Source organism: Elephantulus edwardii, unplaced genomic scaffold, assembly GCF_000299155.1.
Source record: "Elephantulus edwardii isolate Elephantulus edwardi_28Jun2011 unplaced genomic scaffold, EleEdw1.0 scaffold00122, whole genome shotgun sequence".
NCBI lineage: Eukaryota > Metazoa > Chordata > Mammalia > Macroscelidea > Macroscelididae > Elephantulus > Elephantulus edwardii.
The window spans coordinates 6595146-6610420 of NW_006399872.1; the positions used below are offsets into that span (position 1 = coordinate 6595146).

General features: G+C 37.7%; 1 pseudogene; it reads right to left on the reverse strand.

Annotated features, from left to right (window-relative positions):
* Positions 1–6158: 6158 nt before the first annotated feature.
* LOC102869765 lies at positions 6159–6623 on the reverse strand (annotated as a pseudogene).
* Between the last annotated feature and the right edge of the window lie 8652 nt (positions 6624–15275).

Here is a 15275-nt window from a genome sequence, read left to right on the forward strand (position 1 = left end):
TCTTGATTTTGAACCATACAGTGTTTTCTTTCTCTGTTCTGAGGACTGCTTCCTGGTCTGCATAAAGGTTTTGCATGATCATAATCAAGTGTTCTGGGATTCCCATTCTCTTCAAAAGGTAAATCATAATTTGTTGTGATTCACACAGTAAAATGCCTTTTCATAGTCAATGAAACACAGACATTCCTCTGGAACTCTTTGCTTTCAGACAAGATCCATCTGACATTAGTGATAATGTCTTTAGTGCCATGGCCTTTTCTAAACCCAACTTGCAATTCTGGTAGCTCTCTGTCAATGTACTTTTCCAGTTTCTTTTGTATAATCTGCACCAAGATTTGCTTGCATATGATATTAGTGATGTTATTAGTGTTGTTTACTGAAAAGAAATGATATCAGTCTGGAGACTAAGGTGAACCTGATCCAAGCCATGGCCTTCACAATTATGTCCTATGCATCAGAAATCTGGACACCAGGTGATATAGTTTGATAATTTTCACACTCTATCAGTTCACTTTTTTTGTAATGGGAATAAATATGGATCTCTTCTAGTTAGTTGGTCAGGTAGTTGTCATCCAGATTTCTTGGCACAATATGGTAAGCATGGCCAGGGCAGTATATGTTTGTTGAAATTGCAAATTGGTATTCCATAAATACCTTAGGCTTTATTTTTTTTCCATGTCCTTCAGAGCAGCCTGAATTTCTTCCTTCATCACCATTGCTTCTTGATCATATTTTGTGTTTTGAAATTCTTCTGTGCCCTCCAATTCTTTTTGGTACAGTCGCTCTGTATTCTCCTTCCATCTTCTTTAATGTTTCCTGAATAATTCAGTATTCTACCAATAACATTCTTAAGTATTGCACCTCAAGGTTTGAATTTTTTTAGTTCCTTCAGCTTAAGAAATGGCACTTGAGTTCAGCCCTTACATATTTCATTATAATAATTGTCTTCCTGAGCTGCCTTTTGAAATCTTCTATCCAGCTCCTTAACTTCTTGATTTCTTCCCTTTGCTTTGGCTTCTCCTCACTCTGGTACAATATTCAAAGTCTCTTCTGACATCCATGTTGGTCTTCTATTCTTCTTCCTTTCCCCCAGCTCATCTGGCATTCATTCATTAGTGTTCAAGGCTGCAAACCTGTTCCTGAGTTGGTTTTTAAATTCAAAGTGAATAGACTCAAGAGGAAAATTTTGATTCTTGTGGATATGATTTGACCTTCTTTAGCTTTAATTTGAACATGCATATTAGTAGTGGATGGTCTGTTCTGTAATCAGCACCTGGCCGTGATGACACTGAACTTCTTCAATGATTTCTTTCACAGATAAAATTGATCTGAATCTGATTCCTGTGCATACCATTAAGTAAAATTCATGTATATTGCCCAAGTTTATATTTCTTATTAAAGGTATTTGCAATGAATAATCACTTATATTGTTCAGGTTTCTATCACTCTATCCTGAGCCTTATTTCTGTCATTAATTCCATGTTTTCCAACTACTGATCCTCCTTCTTCCTAGTTTCTAACTTTTGTATTCCAATCACCCATTTCTGATTGATTTCTGGCTGCAAAAGTTGGTAGAAATAATCTATTTCCTCCTTTTTGGCTCTGGTTGTTGGTGAATAAATTTGAATGATAATGGTATTAACAGATTTTCCTTGTATGCATATGGATATTATCCTGTCACAATACTGTATTTCAAGATTGATCTAGAAACAGGCTTTTTAATATGAAAGTGACCCCCTTTTTTTTTCTCATCAAGTTCAAACTAAAGCTAAAGAAGGTTAAATCAAATCCATAAGAACCAAAATTTGACCACCTTGAATCTATCCCATCCTAATTTAAAAACCATCTCAGGATCAGGTTTGGGACCTTGAACACTAATGAATTAAGACCAGATGAGCTGTGGTAGGATATAAAGACTATCAACCTAGAAGAATGTAAAAGGTCATTACAAGGACAGAGGAGGAAGAAAAGACCAAGATGGATGTCAGAAGACACATAGAGCTGAGAAACCAGAGCAAAGGGAAGAAATCAAGAAGTTAAGAAGCTGAACAAAAGATTTCAAAGGGCAGCTCATGAAGACAAAGCAAAGTATTATAATGAAATGTGAAAAGAGCTGGAGTCTGAAAATCAAAAAGGCCAAAAGCACTTGGTATTTCTTAAACTGAAGGAACTAAAGAACAAATCCAAGTCTTAAGTTGCAATACATAAGGATGTAGGGTAGAATATTGAATCATCTAGGAAGCATTAAAAAATGTACTAAAAAAAGTTGCCTGACACAGAAGAATTTAATGAAACATCATATGATCAAGAGTCAGTGGTGATGTAGGAGGAAGTTCAAGCTACTCTGAAGTAATCATCAGAAAACAAGTCCCCAGGAATTGAGACATATCGATTGACATATTTTAACAAATAGATGGTGCCCTGGATGTGCTCACCAGGTTGTGTCAAGAAAACTGGAAAACAACTACCTGGCCAACTGACAGGAAGAGATCCATATTTATTCCCATTCCAAAAAAATGTGATCTGACAGAGTGTGAAAATTATCTAACAATTCCTCTAATATCACACACAAGCAAAATCCAACTGATGATTGTACAAAATTAACTGGAACAGTACATTAAGGCAGAACTACCAGTGAGCTCTGGTGGCCTAGTGACAAGAAGCTGCACTGCAATCTCAGAGGTGGGCGGTTCAAATACACCAGATGCTCTTCTGGAGGAGGGACAATCTCCTGTGTCTATCAGATCTGATTTGACAGTGCACACACAGAAAACAATAAAAACATTAAAAAAAAGTTTTTAAAAAAGACAGAACTACCAGAAATACAAGCTGGGTTTAGAAGAGGCCACAGCACTAGAAACATTGCCAATATCAGATGGATATTGGCAGAAAGCAAAGAGTAACATAGGAATGTCTATCTGTGTTTCATTGATTATACAAAGGCATTTGACCATGCAGATCACAACAAATTGTGATTAACCTCGAGGAGAATGGGAATCCTAGAACACTTGACTATGATCATATGAAACCTATTCTTAGATCAGGAAGGAGTCATCAGAACAGACAAAGGAAACATGGCATATTTCAAAATTAGGAAGGAAGAGCATCAGGGATACATCCTGTTTCCAAACCTTTTCAAGCTGTATGAGGAACAGATCATTCCAGAGGCTGGATTTTATGAGGAGAAGTGTGGACTCAGGATAGAAGGAAGAATTATGAACAACCTACGTTATGCAGATGACACAACCTTGCTTACTGAAAATGAGGAAGGCCTTAATTGTTTGCTGTAAAATGTCAAGGACTGCAGTCTTCAATATGAAATGAAGCTTAACATTCTTACCATTGCACCAACTGGCAGGATCATGATGAATAGAGAAGAGATTGAGGTTATTAATAATTTCAGCATACTCGGTTCCACAATCACACTCTTGGCACCAGCAGTCAGAAAATCAAAAGGCAAATTGCATTGAGCAAGTCTTCTGTCACTGACCTCTTTAAAGAATTAAAGGGCTATGATGTTAGTCTAGAGACTAAGGTGAATCTGATCCGGGTCATGATCTTCACAATTCCTTGCTACGTATTAGAGAGCTGGCAATGAGTAAGGATGACAGAAAAAGAATTGGTATCTTTGAGTTGTGGTGTTGTAAAAGAGTATTGACCATACCACGGAGAGTGAGGGGAACAAATAGGTCTGTCTTGGAGAGGGTGAAACTAAGTTTCTCCTTGGAATCAATTAATTTGAAGCTCTGTCTCACATAATTTGGGCACATGGCTAGGAGGGACCAGTCTTTGGGGAAGTACATAATTTTTGAAGGGATAGAGGGACACAGGAGAGGAAGATCTTGGATGAGACAGTTTAACATTGTAACTGGGGCAATGGGATTAGGCATGTCAGAGTCAGTGAGACTGGTTCAGGATAAGGCAGGGTTCAGAGCTATTGTAAATATGGTTGCATGAGTCACAGGTGATGGAATGGCACATAACAGTATGTTTAATTTATTCTTTTAGTCTCTCCTAACATTTTAAACTTTGCATTAGATAACTTCTCCTGGATAAGTTGTTTGTATGAATATGCAAAGAGTATATTTCTTTCATTTGTTTATTTTCTATTTAAAAAAATTTAAATTTTATATTAGTTTGCTTACAAAGTTAGTTTACATTGTGTTTCACACTGTTCTTCATTCACATTGTGTTTCATATAATCATTTCCATGCATTATGTTTTATAAAATTAATCACTATTAGACTTTGCCCATCGTTATCCTGTCTTTTAAGTTCCTCACCAGAACCCTCCCACTTCCTTCACCCCCTCCAAAATTGTGCAACCCCCCTCTTCATCCCTCTGCTCCCACTCCTTTACTCTTGTTTTACTAGTTATCCTTCTATTTTTACAATAACTGTTTCATGCAGTATTTGTCCTGATAAGACTGAGTTTACTCAGCATAATGCTCTCCAGTCTCTTCCAAGTTATGTAATATGCTGAGTGATACATAGTATTCCAATATGTGAATGTACCACAATTTCTCAACTTATTCATTTGAGGGTGGACACTGGACTCTTTCCATGTTCTTGCTATGGTGAATAATTATTGTCCCCTCTCCACCCATCCTTAGCACTCTGCTCCTCCCCCTCCCCCTTGGATCCTCATACTCATTCTACAGTAATGGTCTTATACAATATTTTCCCTTAAGGTACTGAGTTAGTTCATTTAGCATAATTTTCTCCAGTCTCTCTCAAGTTAGTTAGCAAATTACAAAATCATTGCTCTTGTGTGCTATGAATGTACCATAATTTCTCAATGTACTTGATCGTGGTTGGGTATTTGGGTTGTTTCTATGTACTTGTTCACTGTTATGAACATTGGTGTACAAGTCTCTTGTGTCTCAGTTCTCATTTTCTCTGAGTATATTCCAAGCAGTGGAATAGCTAGGACATATGGAATGTCTACGTTCAGCCCTTTGAGGAAACACCAAATTGACTTCAAGAGTGGTTGTACCATTTTACAATCCCACTAATGTATAAGAGTTCTTATCTCTCCACATTCTCTCCAACATTTCTTACTTGCTGACCTGTTAAACTTGCTCCTGGAATGAGATGGTACTCATTGTGGTTTTGATTTGCATTTCTCTTATTGCCACTGATTTTGAGCATTTCTTCATTTGTCTGTTGGCCATCCAAGTATCTTCCTCTGCGAAAAGTCTTTCCATGTCTTTTGCCCATTTTGTAATTGTGTTTATCAGTCTTTTCCTTGTGGAGAACATGTAGGATTCTGTAAATTTTTATATGAGACCCTTGTCTGAAATGGTATTGCCAAATGTCTTTTCTGAGACATTTAGTAGGTTTCCTTTTCACTCTTCTGGAAAAAGTTTTTGATGGGCACAGGGATTTAATATTTTTTCCCAATTATTAAATGCTTGGCACTTTATTAAATTAAATGAGCTCCAAAATTACATACAAATCAAAAGAGTAAGAAATAATAAATATTCAGCAAAACGCCTCTCTGTAGCAGCCAGTAGCTGAGGCTCTCAGCCTACTGTGGCAAGAGGGCCTGTGCATTGCCATGCTCACTCCCCAGGTTGGCTAAATGGGGATATGTGGGGTCTTAACCCTTCTACTGCAACTTCCCTGAATAGCTGACCTCTCACACTCATCCATTCATTTGGACTTTTAACATATATGAAACAGACTGCAGTGTATATACTAATAAGCCAAGAGCTTTATTGATGCAGCAGGCACTTTACAATGAACCCAAGAGAGTCCGCCTTCTCTGGGAGGATGAGATGTCTGTACAAACCCTTGGGGTTTTTTCCACTTCACAAAACAAACTCTCCCTTTTACTACAGTCCTTGGATCTACACCTGCCAAATCACCCCTCCTCCATTAAAGTCAGTGAACACCTGACCAAGGCCGGCCAGCCACTCTGGTATAGTCACAAATGTCAGTTCTGTATTACTCATAGACAAAGGCAGACTATCAGGTCCTGCAAAGGATTTAGGAAACAGTTTCTCCCTCCACCTTGAAAATAAAATACACTTCAGAGGATGCAGGTCCTGAATAGTTTAGTTGGGAGTTCCTAGGAAGATGAGCCATTGTCAATCCCTTCACCAGCCTGTGCATCCAAAATTTTTATCTTCTCAAGGTAACATGAGTCTCTTATTTTTAAACAGTCTTTCTTGCGGTAAGAACTCTTATAATGGAGCCTAGTCCTCTTACTGCTAATGCCCTTTTGTGCCACTGGAGTAACAAACACTGTGCTGCTATTTTCTGTGGGCTTCTCAAACCCTTTATAAATGTACTTCATTAACAAGTCAACACCATTTCTGTCCAGTGACTGCACAGCCTGCTCAATTTCACTGCTCTTAAAATCTGTGAGCACTTTCAGCACCACGCCCTGGGCTGGCTCCTTCAGAGCTTGATTCTTGGTGTTAACTGGAGAGTTCCGCAAGGCTGCGTGAAACGCCCAAAGCATGTCCCCTTGCGGCAGGAGCCAGTCCACCTCGCTCAGGTCCGGGCCTGGCTCCGCTGCCGCTTCCGCCCCCTCCTCTGTTCGTCTACATATTTATTCTCATCAAATTCGTCGAGGTCTACTCAGCAGAAGCGCGAGGACAGCGTATTCTGGGCCATGACGGCGGGCCTCGGGGCCCGCTCAGCTGGTTCTGATCCGGCCCAGCACACCGCTGCGCACAGCTCTGGCTCCGGATACTGCTGCGTTTAATCTTCAGAACGTCCCATTCATCTGTTTAATGCTCTCCAGACTGAGCATTTCTGGATGTTTTTGAGAGTTTGTTTATATCATAGACTAGGCTGTCTAGGCTTTATCCCAGTTTGTACATTTCTGGCTGTATTTGTTTGTTTTTCTTATGAAGAACTATCCTTACATACCTGTTAAGAATCTTACTTGGTCATGATTATTATTATTTTTTTAATGTGCTTTTGGATTCTATGGGTTAGGATTTTGTTAAGCATTTTTGCTTTGCATCTCTCTTGTTGCCAGTGATTTTGAGCATTTCTTCATGTGTTTGCTGGCATCTGAACGTCTTTCTCTGTGAAAAGTTTTCCCATGTCATTCGTTTATTTTTTAGTGACTAGTGGATTTTTCCCACATATCATTTTGGTCTATAACTTATGGTCATATGATGTTACCTACTAGACTTCTTAAAGGATGATTTGAATATGTGCATAGACAAACTTTTTTTTAGAGTTTGCATCTACCAAGATCCTTAGAAACATTATCACATTTGGAAACAGTTTTATATGATTATTGAGACTATGAAAACAATATTAATTCAAATACCAAATATTATTAAAATATGCTTGTGAACACAAAATTTCAGGGGAGTTTTTTGCTCTCTCCTCTAGAATCAAGGATTATGTACACACACACACACACACACACACACACACACACACACAAGCACACACTCATCTTCATTGTACTTCATCACCTCCTAGACAACCAGAATTCTTGAGGCTTTTTAAGGTCAAGCGTCTTGATTATTCAACCCAGTAAAAACTGCTAGGACTGTCAAATTGCCAGGCTCTGATTGCAATCCTTGTTTCAACTATTTCTCCCTTTGGAGACACTACAGATTTTAGTTAGTTGTTTTTGAGCTTGGCACTTATTGAACACCCAGAACTTTGACACATTTTGCTTAATTAATACCACTGAATATACAAAATTTCCAGAAAGAAAAGTTGACCATCTCAATATCCTTCAGTGCAAAACCAAAAATTAAGTTTCTCAATAGTTGATGATCACCACTGACAAATATTAAATGTTGATCAAGTAATACAATGACATAATAGATGAAACTTTTTGTATATAAATAATTGTTTTCTTTATATAATGTTAAAAAATAACAAAATATGACTTATAATGACTTCACATTATTCAAAATCATTGAATTAAAATATCATTTGATTTTGTGGACCGTCACTCTTTACTGTGTTAATTTTTTTAAAGGTTTTAATTATTTATTTCATGTTGTTTACCATGGAGTCAGAACTGACCCATAGTTGATCTTCTAGTGGGCTTTCAGCAGTATTTCCACAAAGCAACTAGTGGATTTGAACCACCCACCTTCGGAATTGCTGTGCAGATTCTTACGAGTAGGCCTTCAGAGCTCCCTGTTTAGCTAATAGTAACAATAATAGATGTATTAAAATTAACTTACGTAGTACATTTTTATGAAGATTAGCAATCTTTTCCACCACAAGAAGGGAATAATGAGAAGCGTTGCATTGTTTTTATATTTTTGTGTATTTGCAAAGTTCCTTAATGTCTACCTCAGTAGAAAATAACTGGATGTATCCCCATACATGGTCCACAATTCAATATTTTGCATCATATTTTAATGAAAATACATGAAGAAAATTCTGATCATATAGGGATATGAATTTAGAAAAGAGAAGAATACTTTTATAGATCTTTCAGATAGCTACGGAAGAAAGAAACAAACCTCCAAAGGTGAAAGATTCTTCCAGTTTAGTAGAAATGATGCAATAAGAAAAGCCACAAATCAACCTTTTGTGCCCTATTATTGTGGTTGTTATGTACCATTGAGTCGCTTGTGACTTATAGCGGACCTTTTGTACAAGAGCCCTAAACCCTGCTCTATCCTGTGCCAACCTCACTGTCTCCGACACACCTACTCCCACTACCCCAATCACTGAATTGATACATCTCATCAAGGGTCTTCCTCTTCTGCACTGTCCCTCCACTTTCCCAAACTTGATGTCTCTCTCCAAGGACTGGTCCCTCCTTGCAACATGCCCAAAGTATGTCAGATGAAGCTTCAGAATCCTTGATTCCAAGGAGCATTCTGGCTTCACCTTCTCCAGGACAAACCTATTTATTCTCCTAGCAGTCCATGGTATAGTCAACACTTTTCTCCAGCACCACAGCCCAAAGGCATCAATTATTTTTCTATCATCCTTAGTCACTGTTCATCTCTCTGATGTATAGTAAGCAATTGTGAAGACTGTGGCCCAGATCAAGCACAACTTAGTCTTCAACCAAGCACAATTTAGTCTCCAGCCTGACGTCATTGCTCTTCAGTACTCTGGAGAGGTCCCTAATAGCTGACTTTCCCAATGCAATTCATCTCTCAATTTCCTGTCTGATGGTGCCAAGAGTGTTGACTGTGGAATCAAGCAAAATAAAACTATTAGCTATCTCAATCTCTTCACCGCCCATATTTATGCTGCCAACTGGCCCAGTGGTGAGAATCTTTGTTTTTTTGATGTTGAGCTTCAATCCATATTGAAGGCTGCAGTCCTTGACCTTCTGCAGCAAGTGCTTCAGGTCCTCCTCAGTTTCAGCTAGCAGGGTTGTGTAATCTGCATAACGCAGGTTATTGATGAATCCTTCTACAATCCCTATTACAATATATTTATTTATCTGTCTTGCTTTGTGATAGAATATTTTACCCATCATGATTTTATAACATTCAAATCCAAACCATTGCTGTCAAATTGGTGCTGCCTTATACTGAACATCTACTGGGTTTTTAAGGTTGTAAATCTTTATGGCAAAAGACTACTATATTTTTTCCATGGAGTGGCTAGTTAATTTCCACTGCTGACTTTCTGGCTGTATTTGTTGTGTCAAGTGCCAGCGAGTTGATTATTATTCACCATGACCCTAAGGACAGCTGATCAGAACCTTGACCTATTTTGTGAGATTCTCAGCATCTCTGATATACTCAGGACTGTATCAACTCAACTTGATGAAGGTCTTTTTCATCTTCTGACCATCCCCTTTCCCCATCATTATGTCCTTTTCCAAATACTGGTTCTTTTTCACATGAGGTCCCAATTATGAGAGACAAAATTTCACCATCTTTGCCTCTAAGGAACACCCTGATTACACGTCCTCTCAGATTTGTTTGTTCTTTTGGCAGTCCATGAGATATTAAGTGTTCTTTTCTAATGCCACAATTCAAAGGCGTAGGTTTTTCTCCTATAATATAGCCGTTGTCCAACTTTTAGAGGGTGAAGGAGTTATTGAAAGATGACTTGCGCATCTTTGAAGAAGTCCTTGACAGCAGATTTTTCTAATGTGACACATCTTTTCTTGACTACTGTTACCAAGATTGATTATGTAACCAAGTGAAAGGAAATCATTGACCATTTCAATCTTTTCTCCATTTATCATGATGCTACTGGTTCAAAGATGAGGATTTTAGTTTTCTTGATTTTGAGATATAATCCATATTGAAGGCTATAATCTTTGATCTTCTGCAGCAAGCGTTTCAAGTCCTCTTCATTTTCAAGAGAGAAAAGTTGCGTTATCTTATCAACCTAATACATTATGAACTATGCCTACAGAGTTCTGTTTATAACATTAAAAAAATCCAACCAACCAAACATAAATTAAAATCCTCCACACTGTCAGTTTCAATCCTTCAGATTTCTGACAATGTAAGTCATAGTGTGAGGAGAATGTCCATCTTTCTCCTGTGCATTTGAACTGGCAGAGACTCTCTGCCTTAGAGTTAGTAGCACAATTGATAGAGCAAGTTATCAGAATTATGTTGTTGTCATCCTTGTTAGGTGTCATCAAGAATGACTCACAACGACCCTTTACATAACAGCTGTTAACTGTCTTACCCTGTGTCATCCTCATAATCTCTGAAATTTATAAGTCTGTTGCTGTAGTCACTGTGTCAATCCATTTTATTGAGGGTCTTCCTCTCCTTCCCTGACCCTCCATCTTTTTTAAGCATTATGTTGTTTTTAAGGAATAGCCTCTCCTAGCAACATGATCAAGATATGTGAGATAAAGTTTAGTCATCCTTGCATCTGAGCAGCACTATGACTGCACATATCCAAGACATATTTGTTTGTTTAGCAATCAATGGAATATTCAGTGCTCTTCTTCAACACCACAGTTCAAAAGCATCAATTCTTCTTCTGTAAAAGTATGTAAATTCTATTCCTAACAGAACATTAGGAGTTGGTTATTTAGTGAAAATTATGTGGATTTTCCAAATATTGATACATTTCATTATGGACTATAAAAATTTACTACAAACTCAGCAAGATGACACATTAATACTCATTTTTTAGAAAATCTTTGCTAAATTCTCTGGCCCAAATAGTGAATTTGTGTTAGTCTTTCTTTTAAAAAAGTAAAAATGATGTTTCATAAAAATGTGACTAGTTTAGTTCCACAACTCAATTACTTATACAGGTTCTGTTCCATGAGATAGCTCTCTATTATACTTCACTGTGCAGCAGAAGTGTTTTATGTCTTCTTCCCATTTGGGCACAGAAAATTAAAGAGATAAAGATAAAGGGTTAATATTTGATACATTCAATTATTTTCACTTCTTCATAATGGCTATTTTAAATTGAACAGACTTAAAAAGATAATAATGTTGGCGTTGTTGGTAAAAAAAATATTGTGGCTGTATAGTACAATACCATTGGTTTGATTCGTTTTTGTGGTACCATAAGTTTTAGCAATTATTACTTTTGCAACAAGAGTAAAACTATGAACCTAACTAAAAAGCAAAATAACTTTAAAAAAATTATTATGAAAGTAGTGTTGACATGTTGGACCCTCTGAGAGAAGCACAGAGGAGTCACAGGTTAGTAACAATTTTTGACACCTATTTTGCTGAATGGAGATAGATATATTCATATTCAGAGCTATATAATTCACTTCCCTTCAGTCATTTCCAACTCATAGCACTTCCATAGAGTGTCTGAGGCTGCAACTCTTTATGTGACTCCCTCTTTTTCTCCCTTGGAGCAGCTGGTGGACTGTAACTATCTACCTTTCTGTCAGTTACCCAAATGAATTATGAACCACCAGCTAGGATTCCTTAGAAATAGAGATACTACTCAAGAACTATAGCACATTTCTATAGGGCTTTTACATATCTTTAAAAATCTATTTTAGCATCTATTTCATGTGGGGAATTTGTGTGAGGTTTTTTTTATCATTTGAGGGATTTTTTTGTTGTTGGGAGAGAAAAGCCTATCTCCAAGTATAAACTGAAAAGGTCATATTCTTGTTTTCTTAATTTCCCTGGAAGCTTGTGAAATCCAGCCAAGCTGGTCAGTCAATCAGAAGGACTCTACTAACCTGTGGAATGAAAAATGATTAGGCCGAACAGCAGGACTCAGGGGAGTCCTTTCTGATCACAGAGATATAGTAGCATCATCCCTTTTCCAAAGCAACAAGGATCAAAAGAATTGCCGTGCCTGTGGAACAGCATCTAATGATCAGCAGACATGCCAGCAAAGCCGTTACTAGAAAAGGTATATGCTCAGTTATGACTCTGGTTAAATAATCTTTAATTTCTGTCCATTTTATCAGCATCATTATCCGGTTTTTTCTAAAAATAAAAAGGTCATGCAACTTCCTTTTAATAAGTTCTGCTTTACTTTAATCAGTCAGTTTCAGGTTCTTGCTACTTTGAACCCTGACTGAGGTGATTATTATGATTCCTTGATAAATCAGAGTGCTAGTTTTTAGATGGTAAGTTGCCAAGAAAATAAATAATGAGATGATTGCAGGTGCTTTCGCCAGGTAATTAGAGAACACTAAGGAGAAACATCTAATTTCTGTATTTGAAGTCACATTCATAGCTAGAGAAAACTTACTTATGAATCCTTACAGGGAGAGAAAAACAGAAGAGGAAGCCCAGGGTGGAAAGGAAGCAAAGCTTTTCTGTTTTGATGTTTTTAATTTACAAATTGTAAATTTCTATTGTGCTTGTTACCATACCAATAATCTCTCTTCCTTTTTATACATTTTTATTATTGTAATCTGAAACTGGTATCCAGTAGGGGAAGATGTGTGGAACAGCTGGATTCTACAAAGGTTTATTTTTTTTTTTGTTTTGTTGAGGCTTGGGTGTGGACTGTTTGCTTGTTTATTTGTTTCCTTCACAATTGAGTGTGAGCTGATGGGCTTTGCCTTGCATTTAAAAGGCAATTGGTACCAGTTTGGGGCTGGTATTCACTTTGGGAAGATGTATGGAGCTGCTGGATTCTACAAAGGTGTGTTTTCTTGTTTTGGTTGAGGCTTGGGTGTGAACTGTTTGCTAGCTGATTGAATTTGCCTTGTAATTAAAAGGCAGTGGGTCATCTCCAGTTTGGGGCTGGTATCCACTAATGTGTCAAATGTGATAATGGTTACCCACAGTGGACAGTGTTTGGTGGAGCTTCCAGATTAAAACAGGCTTGGAAACAGGAGTGACATCCAGTTCCAAAATAGCTTACCTCTGGAAACTCGATGAACTTAAAGAAATGATGATAGCTATTCAACAAGGATCAGATGTGTCATTCATAGGGTCGCTATCTACAACTTGACAACACTTAACACAAACAATAATTTGAAAATGAACATGCCCATGACACAGTAGGCCATAAATGTTTCAAAATACATCATTATTAGAAACAAACCTATTTTGAGGCATCAGAATTTATCTAGGTTCCTGATAGACAAGAATGAAGGTTAACACAAAAGTGATTCCTACTTCCACTTATGAGCTGATTCATCATTACTGATACCAGTCATTTTGTTTTCCAGTCTCTGCTGAGTTCAAGTATTAATTTATGAACCCTCACAGGACTCACAGACCATACTCACAGTTAGGTGTTTTATTAAGGAAATGATGTTCAACATATGGTGTTGAATTGATTATACTTTATTATAACCCTATGAAAAACAAAGCAAAGCCTTGTTCTATCCTGCTTTTCATCCTCATCCTCTCAGCCCATTGTTATCATCACTTTGTCAATTCATCTTCATACGGCTCTTCCTCTCTTTCACTGAACTTCAATCTTTCCCAGTGTAATGTCTTTTTCCAAAAACTGTCATCTCCTGACCATATCCCAAAGTATGTGAGACAAAGTTTCATCATCCTTGCCTCTAATCTCCCATTATTTTTTAAATTTTATTTTATTAATTTTAATGAACATTTTCAGAGATATTCATTTCCATTCATTCATTGTTGCTCTTTTCTCCCTGCCCACCCTTCCCCCTCCCCAGTTAGCTCCTCTCCATGAAAAGTAAAAGAAAAATTCCTTCATTGGTATACAATTCCCCTGCCCTTCACCCCCTGCCCCTCCCTCCAGTGCACTCCACTATGCAACCTTAATTCTGGACTCTTGTGATAACCATGATATCCTATTATATATTGCTTTTAAACTTTTCTCTCCCTCATCTATTTCAATGCAGTACATATAATTTATCCAGTTTCTTCTCATCTTACCCCAACCCAATGAAACACAGACATACATGCCTCTGGTATTCCCTGCTTTCAGCTAAGATCCATCTAACATTAGCTACAATATCCCTAGTACCACAACCCCTTCTAAATCCAGCCTGGACTTCGGGCACTTCTCTGCTGATGAGTTGTTCCAGTTGATTTTGGAATCTTGCTTGCATGTAAAATTAATGATATTGTTCTGTAGTTTCCATTCTCTGTTGGGTCACCCTACTTTGGGATGGGAACAAATACAGATCTCTTCCAATAGTTGGCCAGGTGGTTGTTCTCCAGATTTCTTGCCACAACTTGGTGAGCATGTCCAGGGCAATATCTGTTAGCTGAAATATATCAGTTGGTATACCATCTATTCCTGGGGCCTTATTTTTTGCTATTTCCTTAAAAGCAGCTTGAACTTCTTCCTTCATCACCATAGGCTCTTGCTCATATGTTGTTTCATTAAATTCTTGTATGTCTGCCAATTCTTTTCGATACAGTGACTCAGTATCTCCTTTCCATCTTCTTTTAATACTTCCTGGGCCATTTAATATTCTGCATAAAGCATCCTTAATTATAGCAACTCGAGGTTTGAATTTGTTCTTCAGTTCCTCGAGCTTAAGAAATACTGAGCGAGTCCCCCCCTTTTGATTTTCTGACTCCAACTCCTTGAACATTTCATTGTAATATTTTACTTTGTCATCCCGTGCTGCATTTTGAAATCTATTCAACTCTTTAGTATCTTGAATTCTTCCCTATGCTTGGGCTTCACTGCGCTCCAGTGCAATTTTCAGAGTCTCTTCTGACATCCATTTTGGTTTTCTCTTCCTCTTCCTTTGCAATGACCGTTTGCACTCTTCCTGGATGATACCCTTGATATCATCCCACAACTCATCTGGTCATGTGTTTCATTGACTGTGCAAAGGCGTTTGACTGTGTGGATCATAACAAACTGTGGCTGACTCTGAGAAGAATGGGAATACCAGAACACTTGATTGTGCTATTGAGAAACCTATACTTGGACCAAGAGGCAGTCATCAGAACAGAGCAAGGA